This window comes from Euprymna scolopes, chromosome 26 (genome assembly GCF_053919585.1).
Source record: "Euprymna scolopes isolate OS-2025 chromosome 26, ASM5391958v1, whole genome shotgun sequence".
NCBI classification, from domain to species: domain Eukaryota; kingdom Metazoa; phylum Mollusca; class Cephalopoda; order Sepiida; family Sepiolidae; genus Euprymna; species Euprymna scolopes.
In genome coordinates this window covers 69,075,650-69,089,571 of record NC_136507.1, presented here as the reverse complement: position 1 = coordinate 69,089,571, position 13,922 = coordinate 69,075,650, and the positions used below count along the sequence as shown (strand labels likewise).

The 13,922-nt window shown below is 35.6% G+C and overlaps 1 protein-coding gene across 3 annotated transcripts in view; it reads left to right on the top strand.

Moving 5' to 3' along the window:
- The window catches only part of LOC145248143 (hyccin-like), a 710,814-nt gene that overhangs the window by 387,997 nt on the left and 308,895 nt on the right, over positions 1 to 13,922 (top strand). The window lies entirely within an intron of this gene.

Genomic DNA, 13,922 nt, shown 5'->3' with positions numbered 1-13,922 from the left:
CACTATTAAGGTAAAAGAGACTTGGTGTTCACTGCAAGTGGTTAAACTACGTGTGAACTCTTTGCTCGACAGCAGAAATGTCTGGCTTACCTAGTGCAAGACGAATCCATACTATCATAGATATAGGTGTGTTAACTACCCCAGAACATATATAAGTTGCATAAAACTTTATTATATAATCAGATACATTTGGAAAGAAAGAGGAGTAAAAGAAAAAAGAACTCTCTAGGTCATAGCATTTCTAAAGTATAAGCTTCTTATCAGAAGAGGATATACATATATGTATGTATGTATTAAAGCACTATGAATTAAAACAAAAAACAAATATCAATAAATTAAATTTTAGTAATATTAAAAGCATCCTAAAATCCTTCTAACAGTAAGAAGAATAACTTAGCAAATTTAATAACCTGTTAATTGCTAATAAGATATAAATAAACAAATAGTCTAGAATCAGTTTGGTTATTTATCCCTGATGGAACATAGTATCTAATAAATAGCATGGTACATATTTCTTAATAAAGCGGTAACAGCCTAAAAAACACCAGTGCCCCACCATGGACCGCCCCTGCCATGAAATGACAGTAATTGCCTCAAAAACGCAATGACCACCATGGATGACAATGCCCGCCACTGGATGACATTGCTCAACATTTGAAACAAGTGATTTGCCTGTCAGTGCCTACCCCTATCAAGAAGTGACAGTAACCACAATTGATTTCATTTCAGAACAGTTAATGGGGTCTAGCACTTGTCATGAGCAATAATTTCGGAGGAGATCAATGCCCACCAGTAAATGCAAATAACCACCTCTATTTAATTTTGGAGCAGTCCAATGGAAGCTAATACTGCTCATAGCCGCCAGTGAGCGATACTGTATGCCGGAAATTGATAGTGACAGTTGTAAAATCAGCCAAAGTCCACCAGTAAACGCCTCAATGCAACACTAACTGCCAGTGACCATCAATCCCTACAACAGGAATCCAGTGACAACCAATGAATCATAGTACTCAACAGTTGAAGACAGACGATTTCAGTTAGGAATATTTTAGTGGAGGCCCACACAGATCATGGCTGTCAGTGAGTTCCAATTTCAAAGGCAGCCACTGCCCACCAGTAAACGCCAGTACCCACAGGTAATCACCCTAAACCAGCACTAATCGTCAGTAAGCACCCGTGATGACAATCACAACCAGTAGTTTTGCTAGCTGTCACTGCCAGACAATACCCAACAGTGGCAGTCAGATGATTTGGGTGGCTGTCAATGCTCACTACTTTTCAAGGTGGCAGTGGCCCCACTAACAACCATAGTTTAATTTTGTTTTCAGGGAAGAGGGATCCCTTACTAAATGTTTTCTGGCTGTGTATCATACTTCTACTGGACAACACTGGTACACGAGTCCTGCTAGTATATATATATATATATATATATATATATATATATATATATATATATATATATACTAGCACGGAGACTCGACGTTGCTTGGAATTGAATGAGGATCAACGAATGTTCCACACTTCCGACACTTTTATTGTGATTGAAATCGGTGAAATCACCCATTTTCCAATCAAATCAATTGATTACCTGCTCTAGTCCAGGACCCACCATGAGACACCATGAGGAAGTTTCACATGCCTCCCCATGGTGACTTGATCCACAATACGTTGTAGTCTATATTGCACTATTTTATAAGTTATGCTTTAAACAGAAACATTCATTCTGAATGCACGCCTGTTTTATCCAAAAAAAAACTATTGATTTTATACGCCATGCTCTTCTGTTTGTGCGCTGATAAAACCTCTAAAATGCACCTGTGATGTTAGGCTGTATCACAGTGTTAACTTTGGTTAAAATCGGACTGTGCTTTCTTTACTCGGACTTTTTCGATGATCGACTTTTGATGCTTAGCAAGGGAATTCCAATACAAAACCCATCTAAGAACACTCGCTGACACATAAAGTACATTCGTGTGAAATTACAAAAAAAATCGGTTCAGCCGTTTCGGAGTCCTTGGGGACAAACTTACACATATAAAATGCTATTCATATTTAAGTAGAAATATGTATTGTGTGTATTTAGGCAGCATTTTTTCATTTAAACAAGCATCATTAAAGATAACAGACAGCTTCTGTTTAATTATATCTTTTTTATGTGTGGAAATCAAACATGTTAATATACATCTCGTACGTTTTATGAACGTTTTCTCCCAATTCTGAAGGAGATTGCAGATAGTCAAATGATGTGCTATGAAAGACTGGCGAGCAAGAAATTTAGTAATAGTAGTAGTACCTATTTACTATGCCTCCCCACGGGACAGAGTTAGACACCAGGGTCGTTTTTTAACGTGGAGAAAAGGTACAAAAATAAAAATTGTCTCAGTCGTGAAGGATTTCTCCTCCACCGAAAGAGAACAAGAAATAGAAGTGCAGCATCTGAAGAACAGATGGTATTTATTTGCTCCCCCACCGAGCAAATTAGGCACAAGGCCGATTTTTAATGTGAGGAGTGAAGGGAGGGGGAAGGGAAAAAGGGGACCAGCTCCCGAGAGGTGGGAAATGGGAGCTGGTTAAAGGTCAGGCATCTGGGGTTGCCCCCACATCTGGTCTTTGCTAGTCATAGCTTGCAGCATCTGAAGAACAGATACTACACTTTGATCTTGTCCCGAAGGCCAAGAATATGATCAGTATCTATATGCTGTTTGGCGCCCGGGTCTTTTTTTGCCATTAGCGAACCAAATTCTGGGTTCAGTAACTGGGTCACATACAGTAGACATTAAAAAATGTTTTTTCTTATTTATTACAGGTTTTTAAAGTTTGTTTCCTGATGTATTATTTTTTGTTACAGACTGAGATTTGAGGGGGGGTATGTTTTATTTTATCTTATTTATTATTTATTTATTTTTTTTTTATAGATGTTGAAAAATTGCCCTCAAATGTACATTATGCATGGTAGGGTAACGAGATATAGTAGTGGTTATGGAACCAACGTAGCTGTTTCAAGGTTGTTACAAGAGTTATACTCTCCCAACGAGCATTTAAACTTATAGATAACGTTGGTTCTTTCTACTGATTTGGACGTTGAAGAAGTATTGTTTTTAATACAAGATTTTGGGTTTTTACTTTTTTATAGTAAATAATTTTATTGTTGTTGTCAGTTGGATAACGTGAATATCTATCTATAATATATACATTTAATCCGCATGTTTTAGCGAAACCGGCTTTTCTTGCGTGTGGATGCGCGTGTTTGATAAATCCGTTCTGTGCGGTTGCTTTGTCAGTTCGTCGTCCTCGTCATCCTGTTCGACAAGCCGTGGTTATTTTATCGGGGGAGGGTGTGGCTGTTGAAAACTGGATCAATATCATCAGGATGTGGGTTGGGAATTTCAAACTTTAAAGAAAGAACAGAATACAAAAGATTTTTTTTTTTTTTTTTTTCTAATTTGAAATAAAAGTGCTGACTGATGTTGGATAAAAACTGAGTTGCAGGGTGAGTAAAAAAAAAAAAAAGTTGTGGGTGTGTTTTTTTTTTTTTTTGTGGAGGGGACAAGGGGTTGGTAATTGTGGTCCCTCATCGACGAACCGACTTGACAGTCTGAAGCCTGTCGATTGTTACAGCTTGCTCTTTTGTCTTGTCACGCGATGCCGACATCCGGAACGAACGAACGAACGAAAAAAAAAAATTAAAAAAAAACAAAACAAAAAAAAAAAAGATGCAATAAATAAAAAAAAAAAAAAGGAAGAGAATTTACTTCACGGTGAGTTGAAGATTCTCTCTACAAATCCTCCTTGCGATACTCCCCAACACTTCCATCCACCTGTCTACAAACACACTAAGACGTGCGAAAAGGCATACACGTACGCAAACACATACTGACACAGTGAGGTAGAGAGAGAGAGAGAGAGAGAGAGAGAGAGAGAGAGAGAGAGAGAGAGAGAGAGAGCATTTATAAAAGTGTTTTCCGTGCTCTTGACTTTTGTATTTAACTCTCCCCTCCTAACATAGTTATTTCACCCCCTCCCCCGCCCCGCTCTCAGTGTGGTCGTTCCAGAACGCGTCTTCAACATTAAAAAGTGAACAAGAATGTATATTCGGTAGATCCCCCCCCCCCCCCCCGTAACACCTTTTTTTTTTTTCATTGCCGTTGTTCACCTTCCCGCGGAGGTGTGGCCTCTCCGTTTGGTCCCATTGCATGCACGCCGACCCGTTAAACACAATGCTGCGTCCCCCTTTTTTACGCTCTATTATCGCAGTTAAGCATCGCTTTTATTTGTGTCTTTATTACCCTAGCCCCCCCCCCCAAAAAAAAATACTAAAAGAAAACACGAAGGAGAGAAACAAATTGGTCCGCTTCGTTATTCACTTCTACGTAACATCCTTTGTCCTTCCTTCGTTGGTTTCACCTTCTGTGGTAATAAAATAAAAATAATTTTTTGTGGTCAAGTTTCTTGGCTTTTTTTTTTTTTTTTCACTCTGTGGGCGTCTAGTACTGAAATTAAAATTGGCATCAATTCTCTACTACGCCCCCTCCTCATTCTCTGTCTTTACACCACCTAAGCTCTGACCCACCACGTTGCTTCTTATCCCCCTTGAAGCTTTTAGGTAACCTTTTACGAGATCACATGTCGCTCACCCTTCCCTTCAAGGCTATTAATTTCAAGACCCTCCACACACACACACACACACACACACACACACACACACACACACACCGAGAAGAGGAGGCATAAGTCGGGCGGTGGGGGATTCTATTCACCACGCCTATTACTAAGCATCTTTAGCTTTTATTTATCATGAACAAACATGGGATGTTAATTTCCAAAGGAAGCGGGGTGGGGTGGGGGGTCGACACTATCGTCTTCATAATGAAAAGGATAAGAAAGCAACTCTCAGCACTCAATAATTCAAGTTTATATTTGTTTCTTCATGACTTCCGGCTATTCTTGTTTATTGGTCTGTCAATCGTTTCTTAACGGGATTAAAAAAAAAAAAAAAAAAAAAAAAAAAAAAAAAACGAAAAAAAAAATACGGGCATGGTGTGTGTGTGTGGGGGGGTATATTCGCAATTGAATACTCTTCGTCCCACCACCGCAAAGAACTTTCCTTCCCCCGTCTCCAGGAAACAGAACTTCCATGTGCAGTTTCTTTCCAAGAACTTCTCATCTGTGGATTATGTTGCCATAGGATTGTTCCCTGAGGTCATCTTCAAATCTATTTAAATTTATAGATAGTAGAAAGTCCACATTGAGTTCACTTTCGGCAGCCTTGTAGCCCTCGCCCCCACCCTTTTCCAGCCCTAAACCAGACATATTACCACTTGGGACGTAATATGCTACTATTTGGAATCGTGTTTAACAAGGGGCTGTGTGGAGTTGAGTAGCAAGATTCTGTTCACATTACATTTAAACTTCTCCAGGTTAGTACAGCTAGCGAGCAAGAAACTGGAAGGGAATTCCAAGTAAAGCAGTCCGAGGGAAGAAAGTATTAGAGTAAACAGGTTTACGGCATTTCGGGATCACAACAGTGAAGAGGTAGGATTTTGTTGCTTGTCAAGTTTAATAGACGTATGTACGTCGAGGAGTGCACAAGTTCCTCATTTTGTTTTTTAGTCCTCGCGTTCCATGAGAAATGTTTCTGGCAAAGGAGGAATAATTTTTTGTTTTCTTAGTTGGAATCTACCCACCAGAACACTTACCGTTGGTTAGTTTTTGACTTTGAAGTAGTATTTTTCTTTTTAGCTCTTTAAATCAGGTGGCTTCATGCATTGTCTGAAGCGATTTCGATAAACAAATCTTTCTTTCAATAAACTCTTGTCATTAACCGCCCTCATAATTCATCAAACGTTATTTGTCCCATTTTTTATTTTTCCTTGGATTGTCTGGAGTCCATTCAACTGCCATCTATCCATCTCGATAAACCTTATCCTCGTGTGGCTTTTAGTTTTAAGTGTTAACTAATAAAAATAAAAAAATAATAAATTCCAATAATTTACAGTAAAATCCCCCCCCCCCGAAAATATTGATTATTGACGATTAGCACATTTAAAGGACCCTTATTGTGAAAAATAACGTTTCTCGATTGTAATAGTTTAAAAACTAATCCTGAAAAAGACAATTTAGAAGTGAATTAAATTTTTTAATGAAAAGGACGTTTTTGTAGCAGTCAGTAATAAGCTTTTGTCGACGTTTGTAAACCACATAAACTGATTAATGGTTATTTGAATTCTTCCGACTACTCTCACCTTGAGTATTATTTTCATAATATTTCAGTCGATGTAACCTACTACCTTCTTCGGATGTATCTTGCCGAACCCAGAACTTGCACTGAATTTCGAATCAAACCCTTTATTTAATCCACGGGAGTAGCATAATCTCAGCCTGTCAGCCATGATTTGGTAGAGTTTTTAATTTTTTTGATGATTGTATTTTGAGCGTTGTCTTCACTGAAGATTGAACCTTCAACCCCCTGAAGAGTGTAACTTACAGCTGAATTTTACATATATGTGCATTAATTATGGTTCTCTGGTGTAGTCGATAAACTAACCAAGTATGTTTATCGACTACGCCACGGATCCATAATTAATTAACTGTCTTGTGTTTTTTCATTGTATTAATGCTAGCATTCCCGTAAACTTACAAATTTTAACACTTTGCATAAAATCGCATAATTGAGCTATTGAATATTCTCACAGGCTATGAAAGTTGCTATGCCGAGTTCAAATCCTCATGCTGTATTTCTGCTGTTTTAAAGAACGATGACATACTGAGTTATAAAAATGTAACCATACATCTTTATTCTCTGTGTCAGTTATTGATGGTTTGGTATTAGGAAGGAATGTATAAATGGGAATTTGATAGTTTGATTCTTTTCGGGGGCTCAAATCGTCAACAACAATATTCTTTTCAGTTGTTATATAACTATTTGTGACCACCTGAAACGCCCCTTTAAGGATGGTATTGTCATTGCAGCCACGTCCCATGGCCGTTTTATTCGGTCAACCTTTCAAACATATTTTTAACGTATATTCTCCTTCATAATCGACCAGGTTTGTTACTTCTTTAAGTCAGGTTCCTAATTTTCACTCAAATGACCATCTGGTGCATTTAATAATTATTTTATTATTATTATAGGGGCATGTTTTTGTGAGAATGATTTCTCGATACACACGGACTAGGTGTTAAACAATATCTAAGGTCCATAATTTTTATTCAGATGACCTTTTGATACATTTGAAAATTATTTTGCTGTTTATTACATTTGTCTCCAGGTGTACGCTTTTATCAAAATGATTTCTTGCTACGCACGACCTAGCTATCCAACACCCGGGTAACTTGAAATTTCTCTTCAGCCATGTATAAAATACCAACTCGTGTTCAATTAATTGTATATATTGCTGTTGAAATAAAAATCTGAACCAACTATACTACGCGACACCATCTACTGCTCTTGCTATCAGCTCGGCTTTTTACAGTTGTTTTTTTTTTCGGATTAAAAACAGTCTTTCTCTATTGCGAACTGAAGTTCAAAGTCGGCCCTAGGTCACGTGATTGATCGCTAGGCAACTTGTGGTATAGCCGGTCGGGTGATTGAGGGGTTGGGAAAATGAAGCCTACTGAAAATCAAGTCTTTTTACCTGCATCCTCTTGCTCACCTACACATCCATTCACTTTACCCGCCTTCTTCATTTTTCCTACCCCTTCTCTTCAAAGCCCACCCCCCTCGGCACTATTGCCCCATCCCCCTTCGGAACTCTTTGTAATTGCCAAATGTAAGCCTCATCCATCAGTCCTGTCTATAATCAATATAGAACATTCCTTTTGGTTCTCTGACTATTGTATCCTCAGCCAATACCTCTCGGTGTCTGACGGATAATGGTGAAACAATGAAAATTGCGCACACACGCACTATATATATATATATATATATATATATATATATATATATATGTGTGTGTGTGTGTGTATATTAACTGGGAAGTAAACGAAATTAATGAATCAACATAAGTTCATTTATATGTGCAAAGAAATCAAGACAAAAACAACCAGGGACAGTGTACGATCGTTTCAGAGACGGTATCGTGTTTACTTGGATATAATCTCCTCATCAGCACATGGTAGGGTGGGGAGGATTGGTACCAAAATAGGATCACTTCGCAGCATTAAGGGCAAAATAACAATTAATTTTCAGCATTTTTTTGTTGTCACAACTATTATAATGATGAAGAAATCCTATCTAAATAAACACAAGGTCGTCGTCTCCGCATATTTTTTGTCTTGATTTTTTTTTTGAGCATGTAAATGAACTTATACTAATTCATTAATGTTATTTATCCCCAATGTAATCTGCTTGAGCTCCCCTTGCTAATGAGCTGATTCTATATCTACAGTATTTGGAACAACTGGTCTTAATTCATAAGCACAATCGTACGTTATAAAAGTTAGCTATATGATTAGTTACCGTTTTTTGTTCTCAGCCTCTGGCTCCATTTGTTTACTTATTACATATCATTCAAACACGGCAGTGTTTTAATATATGGTTAAGTGGCAGTTTTAGTCATTTATAACTGCTTTAAAGCTTCACCGCTCACTCATTTTTCGACCAATTTTCAAACAATTATTACAGTTTATAGATCACCTTCTTGGCTATGATGGGAAAAAAAATTTCAATTTTCATTCAGTAAAACAAAAGTTATGATGAATTTACTGGTGTTCAAAATCGTAAAAATATAAGGAAGTGAGCGACGTTTTTTCTGACTGGTTTGCATAGCAACCACGTCGCTTCAGCGACTACTGTTGCTACTAATTCACTAATAAAAGCATGAAAGGGAGATAATTGGGGGATTTTATTGAAAGCAGACGAGTGCCGTACATTGTTATTACATGTGTTTATGGGGGCAAAAAAAATGAGAAAAATGCGACCATGAAAAGTAAAATGGTTAAGCTTAAACGTGGAAAAGTAATAACTTAAAATATTGCAATATTAAGAATTTTTTTAAATTCAATTTATAACATTATATAATCAATTGTTAATGCTGCAATATTTTAATTTATAAATTTATTATATTTTTACTAAAATATCTTGTCCTTTTCCTTTCCAGTTTTTAACAACTAGTCTTTTACTTTTCCATGTTTAAACTTAACCATATTACTTTTCATGCTCGCATTTTTCTATTGTAATATATATATATATATATATATATATTACACACATATAAAGTAAAGTTTGTTGCACTGACATTGATATTAAAAGCCTACATTTTCTATTTAAAAATTATTAAAATGAATTCTTAATATACTCAATCATAGATATGCGAGTGACTTCATAAAGGTTAACGAATTTGCATATTCCTTTGAAAAACGAACTTTTATTAATTATTCATTCGTATTGTTTCCTGTTGGATGATTGGTTTCATTTAACGTTTACGCTCAGTTCTATTTATGCATATTTCCTACATTGTGCATAATTGTGTAGCATTTAGAATGAAGTGGTTCTAGCAAACACACATGTATATCTATCTATATATAATATATATGTGTGTATACATATATATCATAATATATATATATATATATATATATATATATATATATATATATATATACTAGCGGTGAGTACCTGGCGTTGGCCGGGTTTTTAGATGCGTGTGTGGTTGAGGTGGGGTGGGGGTAAAATGAAAACAAAGCGAAGTATTAACCCTGTTTAAATATTATAAAAACAAAAAAAGGTTAAAACTATCAAGAAAAAATGCTGAAAAAAAAAAAAAACAATTAAAAATAATGAACGTTATGCAATACGAACGGTCCGGCGGTGTCCGGATGTTTGAAAAATCCCACAAAAATTTGATGGGGAGGGGGTCGAACTCGAATCATTGAGATGAAAGCGCCAAAAAAAAGAAAGAAAAAAGCGAAAAAAAAAAACGTGATGAATTAACTAAAAAGTGAATTAGGTCAAATATCAATTCAGCAGTGAACGAATTCTAAATGAATTTATTTGTTTTAATTTTAATTTTAGTGTAATGCAAGTGAATTCACGATATCGTTGCGTTGTAATAATAAAGAGTAAAGAAGTAATTCTTTGTGTAAAAATAAATGTTTAGTTGAAAACAATAATGAATAAAGGTATAGTTATATTTCAAGGTTAGAGTCGTTAAAACCGGAAGTAAAAACTGGTTAGTCCCGCGTCTTACACTAAATAAAAAAAAGCAAAAGAAAACAATAATAATCGCGTTTCCTTTTTATATTTTTTTATTTTTATTTTATTTAGGGTAAAAACAGAAAGTATAAATCAGGGAAAGAAGATTAAAAAAAAAAAAACGGCATAAATAACCTTGTACGATTCCAAACCGGTGTTTCCTCGTACTGTTCCTTGTGAGCGCATCTGATGCGGTGTAAATGGGGGCGGGAAAAGGAGGAATCTAATAGAGAGAAAAGATGTTGCAACTTCCATTGAATCTAACCGATTTTGGCAATGACCTCTCACCGGGAAAAATATAGGAATATACGCTTATCGAGGAAGTGTAAGGTTAATAGGCCTATAGCACACCTCAGATCCTGTCCTGCAGTTTGTGCACATTACATTTGCATGTAATGTTTTGATTTTTAATCCTATTAAGGTCAAATTCACACGGGGGAAAAAGTGAGTTCATTTTATATATATATATATATATATATATATATATACACACAGAGTTGCAGAAAACAGGAGGAAGCAGAGAAAGGAGAGATCTACTACCAACACAGCTCCTTCCGCCTCTTCCACTACCTAGTCGACCACCCACACATGCCCCCACTGCAGTAAAGTCTGCAGGTTAAGGATCAGCCTCTACAGCCATCTGAGGACCCACAAATGACCAGACCCAATCTCACCAATGAGAGAACAATCATACTCGTCATGAGTGATTCCCGATGATGATGATTATATATATATATGCATATATATATAAAGTGACTTTATCTGTGTGCGCAGAATGGTCTCTACCAAACCCCTCTCTCAATTTTTTATCTATAAACGTGAAACTTGATATATAGAGAATTTGGACCCATGGAATAAATTTGATTTGCTTTTCAGCCCTTAAAAATACCTGTAAAGGAGTCAAACAAATATTTTAGAACACTGAACATATTTAAAGCGATAGTTGCACTGAAGGCAGAAGAGTTTGACAGTTAACTTTGTTGTGCTATTTTATGTTATTTTTTACTAACTGCGAATGTCAAAATTGCCCACTCATAAAATGCGCTTAAATATGATATTTTAATTTATGCAGATTTGTATTTAATATCATAGAGCTAATCATCTATTAATTAATGTATTGTATCCAATATATAGTAATGATTTCAAAAGTTAAAATAGAAATATTACTTAGATGCCATCAGCTAGAACTGAAGCCCAAATATTTAACACTTCAGCCTTCGTCGTACTGTTTGAGCTATTGATAGATAGATAAAAAAAAAACATAAAAAATGAAGCAACTCTAACATATAAATGTATATTTGTGCATGCATAGAAGTAACAGGTTTAGTCGACTTACGCCTGTTAAGTTCATTTTTTTTTTTTTTTTTCAGTTTTGATCTCTTGGTAACTATTTTTACCATCTATAGACCAAATCAAATTTGTTCTATGGGTCCAAATTTCCTATATATTAAGTTCCATGTTTGTAGCCCAAATATTGACAAAGGAGTTTGGTAGAGACCGTTCCTCTGATAGACAGACTGACAAGATGACTTTTATATAGATATAGATAAATTGTAATGATTCTATGCAGATCAATCAACATTTTAACATTTTCATGTTATTAGGACTTGTGTGTATATATATATATATATATATATATATATATATATATATATATATATATATGAGAGAGAGAGAGATATAATAAACGTTAGTACATTGTACATTTTTCTTCTCTTCTTTTTACTCTTTCTTTCCTCTTACTCTCCTTTTTCCTTTTTTTTCTTTATTTATGTCATTTATTTATAAACTTCATTCTCTTACTCGTCTTCTCTTATGCTACTTCTGCTACTTGCTCTGTTTCCTACCTCTCACCATTTGTCTTATTCGCCCTTCACTGCCAACCATACACTGCTCCTACTCTCCCTTTCTTCTTTATTTACGTCATTAATTTATTTACATCATGTTCATAAAGGAGACAATGATTTCAATGCTAACTGTATTTTATTAAATGTTGATGCTCCATTTTTTAGTCCGGAGTAGTTTTGGTCGGTTCATCCTCACATGACGTATAAATGTCTTTAGTTCAACTGACCTTATATGATGTGTCAACTTCATAAAGATTCTCTTTTTGTATAAAGGATAAAATTATATACTTGATTGTCAGAGTCTAGTGTAATATCGTCTGGGGGTTTCTTCTAACCCAAACAGATACCCATAAACCTTTTGTTGACAAAAACTAGCTGTTCCTCACTCTTGAGTGTAGATCCCTCCTTGTAATAGTAAGTTACACTCTTCCGGAGGTTGAAGGTTCAATCTTCAGTGCAGGCAACACTAAAAATACAAGTGCTAATTGGTCCCCCAATTTATCGGAGAGAGACCTATGTTTTCAGTGGCGTGCGTCTGTTATTCCGGACGATTGCCAGATAGCCGTCCATTAGTTCACAGGAACATACTTATTTGTACCTGGTAGTGTTCTTAGATAGGTATTGTATCAAGTTCTTTTTGAGAAGTATCGATAATCGAAAAAAACTGAGGAAAAAATAAAGGGGATTTTGATTAAAATTAAAGGTAAAATCTCTAACATCACAAGTGCATTTGAGAAGTTTTATTACCATATAAGCACAAACGCCTGGCATATAAATACACAGTATATGCTTTGATATGACAGGGGTGTATTCTAAATGAATCATTTTGTTTAAAGCACAATTGAACCATAATACTTTTGCATTTTAAACTTTAATTAAAGCCATGATATAAAAAATAATTTTATAAAATCAACAGAAGGTTCTCTACAGTGCAATATAAACTACAATGTATTGTAGACTAAATCATTGCAGAGAGGCATGTGAAGTTTGATTGAAAAATGAGCGATTTCACCAATTTCGATGACAATAAAATATGGGAGTGTGAAACATTCATTGGTCAACATTCAATCCTGGGCAACGTCTCCCTTCTAGTATATACAGTCCTGGTCAAAATCATAAGACCACTTAAGAAAGTAAGTGTTTACGCATATTATCAAATTTTTAATCAAACAAATGGTTGAAACCATTGCCAAAAGGGAAAATATGATGGAAAAAAATGAAATCTGCTTCATTCGAAACCTTAACCCTGATCTAATAATTATTTTTTAAAAAACAAACATTTTCACCTGGTCAAAATGATAAGACCACTGATAATTTATCTAACAAAAGGCAATTATAAATTACTAAAGAGGGTCTCAGTATTTAGTATAGCCTCCATTATTACGAATTACTTCAAAAATTCTCTTCGGCATGCTTGCAACTAAGTTTTTTATCAGTTGCGAAGGAATTTTATCCCATGTACTGAAAACTGAATCAGAAAGTTCCTTTATCGAATCATACTGGGTTCCATCCTTGAACACTTGCCATCCATCCCCAAAGATTTTCAATGGGATTGAGGTCCGGATAACATGCTGGATGATCTAACAATTCTATATTATTTGAAGAAAAGTATGCTCATGCTTGTCGAGAAGTGTGTATCGCAGCGATGTCTTGCTGGAAAATCCAATTTCTTTCACACAGACATGAAATGTACTTCAATGATGTTTGCCGGCCTTTTACTACTTGCAACTTTAGGGTCCCAGCTGACGAGAAAGCACCCCAGATAATTAAAGATCCTCCTCCACTATGCCGAGTTGAAAAAGTTTCTTTGGGCAAATTTTTATCATGCCAATGGTGTTGAAATCCATCTGGACCATCTAGATTAAACTTTTTCTCATCGGATA